General features: G+C 36.3%; 1 non-coding gene across 1 annotated transcript; it reads left to right on the top strand.

Annotated features, from left to right (window-relative positions):
- The first annotated feature begins 4,451 nt into the window (after nucleotides 1-4,451).
- On the top strand, nucleotides 4,452-4,591 carry LOC127134275 (small nucleolar RNA snoR134). The gene has a single exon (XR_007808027.1). It is a non-coding gene; the product is annotated as a small nucleolar RNA snoR134 (small nucleolar RNA).
- Nucleotides 4,592-13,795: the final 9,204 nt, after the last annotated feature.

Here is a 13,795-nt window from a genome sequence, read left to right as displayed (position 1 = left end):
AACGTGACTGACAAACCCTCAAGAACACTCCAGTTCTTAAAGGACAAACCAATTGGTTTTTCCTCGAAACCCCCTTTAATCTTCAACTCAGCTAGATCCTCGATCGTTCCACTGAACACCTCAGCTAGATCCTTGATCGTACCACTGAACGTTATCTCGTTGATCCTTTAATCCGAAGAACAAGAATGATTATGTGTTGATGTTCTTGAAGAAAAGTGATTGAGAAGATGAAGAAGATGAAGTATCTTTCAGGTTTCTATATGCTCCAAAACAATTGCTCTTACACTGCTTTAATCTTGTGTTCAACTGTTTTTCTCTTTGTGAATTCGTTGAATTCCCACTGCTGTCAAAAAATATTTCTTATATACAAGGACAGAAGCTGTTAGTTGGTTAAAACAGACTTATGTATTGATGCATGATGTTATGTATCGATTCATACTGTAACATTGAATATTTTTAGAGAATTAATGAAGGCATGTATCGATGCAAGGCTCGTATGTATCGATGCATGAAGCATTTCAACTAAGCTTGTATCGATACAAGATGCGTGTGGATCGATCCATGGAGCAATTTGCCTGTCCATGTATCGATGCATGACTCGTATGGATCGATGCATGCTGAAGCAAAAGTGTTTTGTGGTTTACAATATATTTCATGGATCGATGCATAAGATCATGTATTGATCCATACTGATACAAAATAGTTTTTATGAGTTCTTTTAATAGGTGTATCACTGTGGATCTTTATGTATAGATGTGAGACACTAGTATGAGATAAAAACACAAATGAATCATGCAAACTGATGCACATGCCAACAATTGGTCAATGATCACACAATTTGCTATCATTCAAAACTTTATTCAAGGTAAGAACTTTGCTCACAACACGGAGTCCCTACTATCTTATGTATACTCTCCAAGCCTGGGTAGTGGGCTTTTCACTCAAGCAATAGATCCAACCCACAATATCACAACAAGATATATATATATATATATATATATATATATATATATATATATATAATAGGAATGGATAAATGAAGAAAACGATAACAAAAATAAACATCCAAGGAAAAGGATACAAGCAAGCTAGGCTTGACTCGCTTTAGGAAACTCCATATAATCCCCAATAGAGTCGTCAACTCTATAGGGAAGTCCCAACAATCTATTTGCTTCTCCCCAGCATAGTCGCTAGCTTTCGTGCCGCGAAAAATAAAGAGTTGCCGCCGGATTTTATTTATTCAAAAGGAAAGGGAAAATAGAGATAAAACCCCAAATGAAGAATGGTCTTGCAACCAAGAGCAAATTCAAAAGTCGGTTATGCTAGGGGAAGGTATTAACACCCCTCACATCCATGGTACTCCATAGGAACATCTTGCTTGTATCAATGTGTATGGATGTTGTTTATCTATATTGCTTGTTATCAGGAATGAGATGAGAGAATGTGATGGGAGAAAGAATAAGTTTTAAATTAGTGTGATCGCCAAGGATTTGGGCCCTTGTGCATACGTACCCTCATACGTGCATTGAGGAAATCAAAGCTCCTTAGTTCGGCTCACAAACTGAACATTTGATTGGTTGTTTTTACTGAACAGTATTGACGTTTGCGTGCAACTGTTCACTTGCTTGTATACTCTGTCATGGGAGCGGGAAGTATTTGCTTGTTTGCGATAAAGTGGATGCGCTTGGATCACACTCTAGCAGTTAACCACTCCAACCGGATTTCGCATGAGCTTCAGCCCAAGCTTCGCTCTTCATGGAACGAGAAAACGCTCAACATTGCCTCACACATAGACGTGATATCGTCTTCCACGCCCCAATCAACACAGAAGTATCTAACGCGGTGGCAATAAATATCGCTCGACTCCACCTCCATCTTGCATAGACGCGAGGGCGAACCAAGAATCACGAACACAAATTCATCCTCTCATGAAGAATTTAAGAACATACTTCAAATGCATGCCTACAACTTGACACCGAATAGAAACCAACCGAAATCAAAATTAAAATCTTTTAACAACTTGTTCTTGCGCGGGAAATAGAACGAATTGAAGAATGCAGAATGTACTAGATTCGCGTGTTTCATGGAGACAAAGTCAGATTCGTGTGTGTTGCATGGAGATGAAGATGAAGATGTTCAGATTTGTGTACTGCGTTGGAAGTGTGATGAGATACATGGTTGAAGCGATGAATCGATTTCTTTATGAATCATTTGTTGAAGGATTCATGATGATGAACGTCAAAGAGTGTTGCTCCCTCCTCTCCAAGAAATTTGCGAGTTTCCTGTACTCCCTGTTAGAAATTCTCTCCTCTACCCTATCTTTTTTTGTTACGTGTTTTTATTGTGAACTTTTGGAAGATGGTTGGTTCTGTGATGATGGTTCCGTTATGAAGTTGGGGTGAATTTTTGTTTGGGAGATTGTGAGCAGAATCGAGGGTGACGGTGGTTCTGGAATTCAGTTGGAGGTTGAAGGTGGTGGTTTTAGGAGAGTTTTTGAAGGGGGTTTATTCAATTATCTTCATTCTGTTCTAGCGTTGTTGTTAAAGTTGTTAGAAATTCTGTTGGTTGAAGAGTTGTTATGGAAGGTGGTTTTTGTGGAAGATGGTTACTGAGTTCTGTTATGAAGGTGTGTTAGAGGTTCATTGAGTGATTGAAGGACTCAGTTATGGGTGGTTAACAGTTGTTAGAAGTGAGTTCCGAGTTTGTTATGGGATTCTCAAGGGATGTTTCGGTTTTGTTAGAAGGGGTTATTGGGGAATTCCGTTATGCCGAGTTAGAGGTTGGAAGTTTTGTCTGTAAAGGTTGAAAGGTTTTGGTTGCGGTTCTGTTTTGGAGTTTGTTGGGAATTGGTTATAGGTTGGTTTGGAGGTTGGAAAGTTAGTTGAAAATAGTTATATGGTTTATGAAAATTGTTGAGAATGAGGAGGGATTAGAAGTGGTTAGTTAGTGAGATTTGCAGGGCTTTGGTTTTTGTTATGAAGTTGTGAGCTACTTGCATTAGCTTTCTGTCAGAAAATGTTGCAGGAATGTAATCGGCTTGTGATGCTCTATCATGAATTGTATGCCATTTGAAATGTATTCATCTGTTAGAAAATGATGCAGGTAGGATATTGAGCTACTTGACCATGGAGCTTGCTTGTGATTTGGATGCTTGATGGAGTACAAATGGAGTTGTCATGGACCTTGTGATTGTAGTGTATTTGAAATGTTGTAATGTTGTGTAGTTGACAAGTAATGTATAGTAATTGGTTATGATTGTAATTGGATGTAATTGGAAATTGGAATGTAATTTTGGAAATTGGATATAATGATGTATGTAATATGATAGTTAAATGAATGTATGAAAGTGTTGAATTTGAATGGAAAATGTGACATATTTGGAAATTGAATGAATGATACATTGAAATAATGATTGTGATTTTGAATGGTTGGAAATATGTGGTTGTAATGTAGAAATGTACTAGAAGATAAATTGGAATTGGAATTGAAAATTGTATGGTGTATGTGATTGGAATCTTGAAATAAATTTAGAAATTAGGATTGGAATTGCATATGGAATATAGGATTATTTATGGTTGTATTAAAAATGAATTTGGAAATTGAATCTTGAATCAAGGTTTTAAAAATGGAAAGTGGCTTAAACAATGGAAAATGGTTCAAGATTAAAATGGACTTTGGCTAGGTGGTTGACTTTGGTCAATTGGTTGACCAAAAAGTCAATAGTTGACCAAATGTCAACTTAGGTAAAAAAATGTGTATTCTCTTATGGTCAAATGAATGTGGACCACAATGCCTTTGAAATATGCCATGCTATTGATTGATCTTGAACCCAAGGACACAAACCAAGCAACTGATTTTGAACATGTGAAGCTTTGAATGAATCCTAAACAATGAATTAGGACCATAAACCTTTACCATGAAAATGAGCCATCCATAATGGACTAGAGGAATCAGATGAATCCTCATTCTTGAATGTACACACCACAAGTGATGATGCCATAGTAAAAAAACTAGGGTTTTAGGGACTTGAATTGATCTTGATGATGCTTACAACCAACATTCCTATATTAGGGTTTCCAAGTTATGCTCCATGATAAAAACAACCAAGATGAAAGGTTCCCATACAACCATGGCCATCACATGAACCCTAGCCTGGAGACTCAACCTTCCTTTCGTGTCTTGTGCGATGGAGGCCCTTGAATCCATGATTTTGGGCTTTTCAATACACATGGAATGTATTATGATATTATGGATATGTAGATAAGATGAATGCTTATCAGGATATGCAAATGATTAGGGTTAGTGACCTAGATAATCATGGTGAAGGGTAGGGTGAATTTTGGGGTATGACAGGAGTTAAATAACAACACTAAATTATTATACATTTAATATTTTTACAATTTCATCAAATATGGTTACTTAGCATCATATTTGAGTATAAGCAACCAATTTTGAATGATGAAACCTTGGGATTCTCTAAGGTATTCATGATTTGAAAGCCTCATTGCATGTGCTAAATTTATGATATTTGTGTTGTAGTTTATCCTCAGTGATACTATGATTGATTTGTGTCAAAGTAATAGCAACATTGTTTACTCACTGTTCATTTTTACTAGACCAGACTCTTTGATTGTATTTTTGAATATTTAATATATAAATAAATAAAACCTAACAAATTCATGTTGAAAATTCAAGATTCAGACCTCATGAATAACTTTATAAAGGAATTCTAATAAATACCAAAATTTTAGCTTTCAAGGGATTCATAATATTATGTCTTAAAAATTAAAATTGCCTCTCATGCATCAATACAAATTTAAGAAAAATAATGAAAGAACTTTTTCATCTGGACTGAACGTTGCTGCAATAATAGAAATTGGGGTGGGTAATAAAGGGAAAGACTTGGATAACAAATGCCGCAATCCTAAGAATCATTTTAAGAAATGTTAATCCATATAAATGGCTTCTAACCAAGAAAGGACATTAGAAAAATCACAATCTCAGGAGGCTCATTTTTACAAGATATCATTTATAAACTAAAGTAGTCTAAATACCATGACAGAAGGCCATGCCTTGCATCCCTTGCTGCATGATTTGTTCTTGGTGAAATCTCTCTCTGTGCAAGAAAATTAAATACATTGCTACAATTGAACAAATTCAAAACATAAGATGACAAATATTGTACAAAAAACTTATATTCGATCAATCTAGATGAGGCTATCTTCAATTTATGCTTCAATTGATGAACACATACTTGAAGATGATTTAAGTATAAAAAAAATTATAGATTGCATGTCTCGTTGAAGTGCCAATGACGAGATAAATGTGTCTTTCAATGGCGGTACAAGCATGTGTATGAAATAGCTTCCGCTTAAGGGGGAGCATAGTGGATGAACGCACACTTTAGGGGGAGATTATTGAGAAATAATTGTGAGTTGTATTGAGAAACAAGTGTGAGTTCTAAGTTCCACATTGCTTAGAAAAGTGAAGGTTGAGCACTTTATAAGTAAGAGGATCCATAAACCTTCAGTTTTCTAAGCAATGTGGAACTTATAACTCACACTTGTTTCTCAATAAAACTCACAATTGTTTTTCAATAATCTCCCCCTCAAGTACGAGTCCATCCACTATGCTCCCCCTCAAGAGGAAGCTATTTCATCCACATGCTTATACCTCCATTGAAAGACACACTTATCTCGTCATGAGCACTTCAATGGGACATGCCTCCTGACCACCATGTCAGGGAGACTTTCGACACAAGGGGCCAGTCCCTAACTCGAACTGGGCTCTAATACCACTGATGGGTCATCATGGTGGAGACGCATTCACATTGGGTGAAACACTCACCTAAAGGTCAAAGACCCACCCAAACAAGTGAGAGAGACATCACATATTCACCTAAAATATTAAGATGATAGATGTATGGATCCTCTTACTTATAAAGTGCTCAACCTTCACCTTTCTAAGCAATGTGAGACTTAGAATTCACACTTTTTTCTCAACAACTTCTTACATTTATTTGTGCTTCTTAAAAATCAAATAGTTTTGATAAGAAAAAAATGTTTTTTTAAAAGTATGTACACCATCATTGCAAAATCAATTTATCCAAGCCAATATAAAAATTATTGTCAACTTTAACCGCCTTATTATCAGCTATTTTGAGATGATTTTCAGTAGCAGCACTTATAAGATTCACATAAAAAGCTAAAATATAACTTGTTTACTACATATATGCATTACATTATTGATATTAATTGACTTCCTGATTTGTTTTTGGTCCAAAGGATTGTTTCATTCTCTAAAATTATTAAACTCATCGCATGCATTACACACATTATATAAGAGGCACTTATGCATTGCACACCATAATGTTAATGAAGCTATAAGCTCATAACATTATCGAACAGGTTAACTACTGCTGAAGTTTGTTGACAAAATAAGCTCATTAGCAAGAAAAAGCATGTCTGCAAGAAAAAGCAAAGGTGTTATTTTTTCATAGTCAAGGAGAACAAAATATACTTGTTTAACAATATTTGTCGCCTGAAGCAAGAAGAAACACAAGTATAATAAGAAAATAAAATCTAATATGATAGAAATTGGTACCATCACTACAATGATAATGCACTGACACCCGTCTCAAACTTTTAGTTCTGATAGACCTCAAAAGTTTAAAACCAAAGCAAATTATGTCATTCGCCCCACCCTAAAAAAGAATGAGTCACTTAAATTGAACAAAATGACTCTACCAAATTTCAAATCTCAATCAAATGGCATACCTCTTTTGAAGGAGGCTAAATTTCAGGAGGAAGTTCAAAATGTTGTTCAAAGTAAAGGGATGTTTGACCCAATTTAGATAATAGAGTTTGCTCACCATATCCAATGCGCAAACTTTTCTAGAAAAAAAAACTCAAAAAAAAATCAGCAAACAACCACTTGACTATGTGTCGATAAACGTAAGAATTCATAAAGATAATTAATAAGCATTCACCAGTAACAACATTTCTAAGGATATGTTTCATTATAAAAAATATATCAAACAATATTTGTGCTACACCTAATATTACAATCCCCACAACATTGCCAAGTAATACCTCTTTCTTTGTTGTGGGCTTAGTAAGTATTGGTTTGTTAGGCTAATGAGCATCGCATAAAAATGTCTCAAAGAATCAACGAAATTAACCACATCAAAAAGGTATTCAAAATTATTGCAAAAAGAAAAGTATAGAAATTTAAAATAACAAGGAGTTTAAATTAAAGGATACTAAAAAATAATCAGAACAAAATATATACTTAAGGTATGCTCAAAACAATGTCTTATCTAGCTCTAGCACGACCTCTGGAAGATTCAACAATAGAGAGTACAAATTACAACATGCATTTAACCTTATGATATGATATGATACAAACAGATGAACATTAGAATATGGAGTACAAACTGCAACACGCATTTAGATATGATATGATATAAGTAGATGAACATTAAATTAAATTAAGAATATTTGATTTAATACTCACTAAATATCTCCAACTAATTCAAATCTCTTTATCTTAACATTAACCATTGATTTAGTAATACAATTCTACTTTAGGAGATTACATCAAATTTTGATTTTTTTTCATCATTTGCACACAAAAAAATCCTTTAGAGTTAGCATAAGCAATCCTTTGATTTTTATCCTACATGTGAAAGGTTAAGCTATCAATGATGTACTATTAGTTATTTTCATCTTGGATTTCATTGATGAACTTCTTAGCAGCTTTACCTTTTAACATTTAAAGTTGGGGTTTTGGGATTTTAAGATGGAGAAATAGAAGTTTTAATTTTTATGAGTGGTGAATGTAGTTAATGGTGAAGATTTATGTTAACGTTGAAGTTAATTAGTATGAGTGCGTTTATGGATAGTGATTTTTGAGTTAATGGATATTGATGAAGGTCGAGGGAGTTGGAAATGTGTTATATTAGAGAAAAAATAATTGGGGATGAAAAATTAAGGTGTTCGGGGTTTAAAACTTTTCATTTCTAGACATTTTGGGTTGAAGTTGCAACACGACCATGTTCTCTAACAGAAGAGGACGTTGTTGCTTGTTTGGGTTTTCTTCTTCTTCCTCTTCTTCCTCTTCTTCTTCTTATTATTCTTGTTCTTATTCTTGAGCTTTTGATGCTTTCACCATGTTTTCATTTCATCTTTTTACTAGAGCTAACTAATAGTAAAATGGATGCTCTAATGATCTCAAATCCATGTCAGTTATGGTCTTAATCCTTGTGAAACTTCTTGAACTTATTATTTTCTTTCTATTTAAAATAAAACTTACGGAACAAACAAATTCTTAAATTTAATATACTATGAGTTTCCTCTAACACATAACTATTTTTAGGTCCATCGTTTCACCTTAAGTTCTTAATTTCTTTTTTAATAATGAAGGTTACTTGCATATCCTTATCATTGTTCCCATTACTTTTAACTGCAAAGATTTCCATTTTATCACTTTTATGAGATCCTTTGGATAATTCTAATCATCATTTAGTAATCTATTCCAAATACTTTTAACATACATTGATATGTTAGTATCAATGAAAACAAATTATAACTTTTCATCACTTATACTAAAAATGATTATACCTTTCTTCACGGCTATTATAGGGCCCACCATAGCAAGGAATGGTATTTCCATTATCAATGAGTTGTATGTGTAGTGGGAAATTCATGATCATCAAGCTATTGACAAGCTAGAGATCAATTAACAAGAGTCGCCACCATGTGTCGCATTACGCGAAAAACCGGCGGGAAAACGAAGAACAACAGAGCCGCCACCGTGCGTTATTTATCCCAAAAGAGGGAAAGGAAACGCTCAGAGTAAACCTGGAAAGAACATGGTCTCGCGACCAAAGAGAATGGGATCGGGAGTCGGTTATGCGAAGGGAAGGTATTAGCACCCCTACGCATCCGTCGTACTCGACGGGATCCACGCACAATAGAAAGGAAAATGGTTGCTAAAACACTGCTCACACACACACAAGCTGGCTGAAAGAGACACAAGAAAACAGACTGAAACTGACTCGGCAGGATATCACATCCTGGGCCTACTTAGTCTATCAGGCATAGACATCAGAGTCGAAGTAGTTCGGACTGGGGAAACGACACATGCTCGCTAGGATATCGCATCCTATGCATACGTATCTCCTTGGACGAAGGAGAATCAGAGCATTCGTAGCTCGGCTGACACGCACACAAACAAACACAGGCAAAGGCAAACGTGGAGCCTGAATGCCAATCACTGGACTTACATCAGCATCCGAACCAGAACACACCCACACTGGAACCCGAACGCCACTCGATGGTCTTACATCAACTTCCAAGCACACAACAACACAAAACAAAGACACAGGCGCCCGGAGAGATCTGCTCATCTCCTGCCTACGTACCTCATCTGGTATGAGGATCAGGGCGACGTAGTTCCCCTACGCAGGGAAAAAGGACTAGCCTAACCAGATAACAGAGGGAGACACAACACTAGGGAGACTACGACTCGAGCCTAGATGTTGTCATGCAACGTCGTCCCTAAGTTAAGGTTTCTAGCTAACTTGCACAGGAAGCAAGCCTATCCTAAACATGACTCGCACAGGAAGCAAGCCACACCTAACCTAACTTGCACAGGAAGCAAGGGTCTCGATTGCAACTAGGGCAAGAGAAAAGAATTAGTGTTAGTTGTTAGTCAAACTCGACAAGACATCGCATCTCGTGCCTACGTATCTCATCTGGACATGAGAATCAGAGTTGCCATAGTTCGGCTAACTATTGGAACAAAGGTCTCGATTGCAACTAGGGCAAGAGAAAGGGAAAGTCTCGATCGCAACGAGGGCGAGAGAAAGGATCGCAATGAGGGCGAAAACAAGCAAGGATTAGTTGTTAGTCAAACTCGACAAGACATCGCATCTCGTGCCTACGTATCTCATCTGGACATGAGAATCAGAGTTGCCGTAGTTCGGCTAAACTATGACTGTTGGTTTGTGTTTTTTAAGTGGACAACGTCACTACACAATCTACCTGATGCTCGACCTTTGGAGACTTACTCATCTGTAGTAGAAGGAGTTAACGTATCCTTAAGAGGGGATGATGTTTGTTTGTGTTTTAGGAAAGCTCAAGCAAGAAAGGAAGTCCTATACGAAGGATCCGTGCTACCTTAATTGACATGCAAACGAGACTACGCGGAGTCTAGCAAACCTAGGGGATACAGTCACACCACACAAGCACATACAGCATAAAATAAACACACCAACAAGGGGCTCAAACATCAAGGCTAGGTTTTAGTCGAGGGGTCATATCAACCTCAACAAACAAACCACTGGAACTGGGTAGATGTTGCTCTTAACCTTGCCATTGAGGGGCTAAGGTGACGCAGATGAAAGGTGAGTGAAGATAAGACTTCACAGCTCTTATCCCTGGCCTGGGAGAGCTTAAGATAAGAATGTGTGGGTTCAGAAAGTGGGAACCCTTCTACACATTTGATACTGACTCAACTGTACAATTGTACAAGATCTTGGGTTTGTATCTGCAATGCATCAACACAGTGGTGTGAGCAAAGCAGATGACACACAGAATAGCAGGGGATAGATTGCTTATCCCTTGGGTTCTGCCAATTGCCTCTTCACTTAGGAGGTCTTTGAATATGTACAGGGATAAGATTTAAACATACACAAACATTGCCTCTTAAGGAGGACTTCAGACAGTTGCCTGGCCAAGTAATAGGCCAGGTCTTCCAGACTACATGAAGTAAAGAATTATACCTCAATGCAAATTGCTTATACAAGCAAAGCAAAGCAAAAGTTCACAAGAAACTGAGCAACTAAAGCACCTGAAATAGTCAAACAGACATTAGTATACAACTTCAGACAAAGCAAAAAGAAACAGACATCAACAGTTAATCAGAAGCAAATGAATGTGCAAGGCACAAGGCTTAAGGCATGTGAGCCAAGCCACCTACAAAACAAAACATGTTAAATAATGATATTCAAGCAAGCTCAATCAAAAAGAATTGGTCTCATTGGTCATTTGTTGGTCAACCTGAAAAACATGAGCTCAAAGGTGAGTAACAGGACCACTAGGACAAGCCTAGGGTCAAAAATGAATGAGAAAGTCAAAACAGCAAAGGGCAAGCATTCAAAATCATGTTCAAACAATTAAGAATCAATACCAATTGGGTTCATGTTCATATCATGCATCATCATCATTCCATAAGCAAAAGAAGTCAAAGCATGGCAAATGAGAGCTCATAGAAGTCAACAGAAAGACTTGCATCAAAAGTCAACTCAAACATTTCCAAAAATCACCAAATAAATCATGATCAATGCTAACACATAGCATGGTAAGCATGTCAAATTTCATCTCATTTGGACAAGTGGAAAGCAGTCAATGAAAATCAGAAAGTCAAAGAAATTTTGAACATGCTCAAAGAAGTCAACCAAACATGCATCAACTTGAAAAATTCATAAATCAGAGATGGCATATGATAAATGAATGGGACTAAAACCATGGAAAAGCTTAGGATGTCTAGTTATCTCATGTAAAATTTCGTGTCCATCTAATAAAGTATGAGCATTTCACAAAACAAATGGGAGCAAGTGTCACAAAAAGTCAACATAGGACCAAATAGGGGAGAAAAATCTCAATCAATTGGAAAATGCCATAAACAAATCCACAAAAAATCACATATAAACTAGACATACTCAAGCTCAATCATGCAAAAATTCAATCCATTTTGAGGTCAATAGGCATGGCTATGAAAATCAACAAGTTGCACATCAATAGTGTGACACAAATTGTCACACCCTACTTCAAAAAATCACAACTCACAAACCAGATAAGATAAATTCACAAACTCTACATCAAAATCACCATGAATGAGTCTAGTTTATGCACAAAAAATTTCAGGGCCATTGGATAATGCATCACAATTTCACAAAGGATTTGGCAAGATGTACAAAAATTGGGCACATGAACAAAACCCTAATGCCATTTAAAATCTACTCATCCAAAAAATCAGCAAAAATCATGATAAAAAACTAGAGATCAAGCAGAGTATGATGCAAAAATTTTCATGAAATTTGGATCAAAGATGATGATGTTATGATTTTTTAAAGATATTGAACCAAAATGAAATAAACATTGAACTAAATAAATGAATTAATCAAAATAATTGGGACCGATGGCATTTCAGTAAATATTGGAGGAGTTTAATGAAACGGTGCGCTTAAGCTTACAGGCGTGGAAAGTTGTGATAGGTACATGGCAATGTAACAGTGTGGTTCATGCAAAAACACGGGACAACAACAGCCAACACGGTTCCAAGGATCAAAATGTTTCTGGGTTTCAAAAATTTTAGGGGTTTTGGCTACAGTAAACGCGTTCATCATGGTGAAGAAAAAAATGTTCCAGTTTTGGCAAATGAGTACACCATTCCAATCAGCAAATCATGTACATCAAGAATCCCAGCATCATTTTCATCAAGTCGAGCCAAATAACACGAATCATGCAAGAACAATAATGAGCAAAAAACTTAAAAGCTAGATTTCTCACACATGGCTCAATCATTTAACACGATTCAAAGTCCACAATACTCAGCAAAGCAAGGTCTACACAAAACATGGCAACATTTTGAGAATAAATAGGATTCGATACCTTACTTGATTTGGAAGAAATGGAGGAACAGTTGTTATTTGGATGTTGTAAGCTCAAACAGATGTCCACAAAGCTCCCAAAAGATGTATGGTTGAATGATTTCGGCTCAGTGATGCTTGAAAATGCTCAAATCAAAAATCACCATTGATGTGTTCTTGAACAGCAGTGCTGGAAAACTTGCTTACAGTGGAGATTTGAGGTTTGCAACAGCTCCAAAATGAGGATGAATGATGAAGTAAACAAATAACAATCGTGTTTCTTTGGAGTTTTCAGAAAAATGCAAAATGAAGAAAAAAAGTGTTTGAGAGAATATGGTTTTTCTGTGTGTAATGAGGCTGCTGCTAGGGTTTGAAATGGCAGAAAAAATATTTATATACTTCTGTTTTGCATTGGCTAATGAAGTGTTAATCATGATTTGCTAAAAATGACCATTTTGCTAATTGTCCAATTTTCACTCAAATGGTGAGGTGTATGGTGCTGTACACGAATTTGGGCCTTCCAACATGTCACAAACCACATTTCTGAATGTTTCCAATTGGCAAGAAGTGTTAGAATTGGTTATTTGGAAAAGCCAAAATTCAACCTCACTTGAAATTAATTAAAGCAAGTTCAAAAAGGCCATTTTGAATGGTGATGTTTTGGTGCATGAGGATGACATTTTTGGAAAGAGGAGATTAAATATGACTTGTTGGAAAAGACCTCACCAAATTTGGCCAAATGGTTTGAGAGATATGGCCTTTTGAAGTTCAAGAATTTTTGAAAATGAATTGATCATATCTTGCAAACCATACATGGGAATTGAGAGTTCTTAGACCTTTTGGAAATGGGAGAACAAGATCTTCAACTTTCATGTTGGGCAAAAATTCATTTGAAGCTTGTATCATGATGTAAGTTTAGGCTCAAGAAGTTTCCATTTTTGGCAGTTAAAATTACAGGTCCAGTTTCCATTTTTGGAAATTCCTGATTTGGCTTCAAATTCTCCAATGATGTTGTTTGCCATGATATATGAGGCCTACTTGGACATGAATAAGCTCTCTCAAACCAAATCCATCCATCAAAACCATAAAATCAATCACAGTTGACCAAGTTTGACTTTTTAGGGTTTCTGACTGATTGTG

Source organism: Lathyrus oleraceus, chromosome 3 (genome assembly GCF_024323335.1).
Source record: "Lathyrus oleraceus cultivar Zhongwan6 chromosome 3, CAAS_Psat_ZW6_1.0, whole genome shotgun sequence".
In the NCBI taxonomy this organism is placed as follows: Eukaryota; Viridiplantae; Streptophyta; class Magnoliopsida; order Fabales; family Fabaceae; genus Lathyrus; species Lathyrus oleraceus.
The sequence above is the reverse complement of the archived record's forward strand: the minus strand, read 5'-3'. Positions and strand labels throughout refer to the sequence as shown.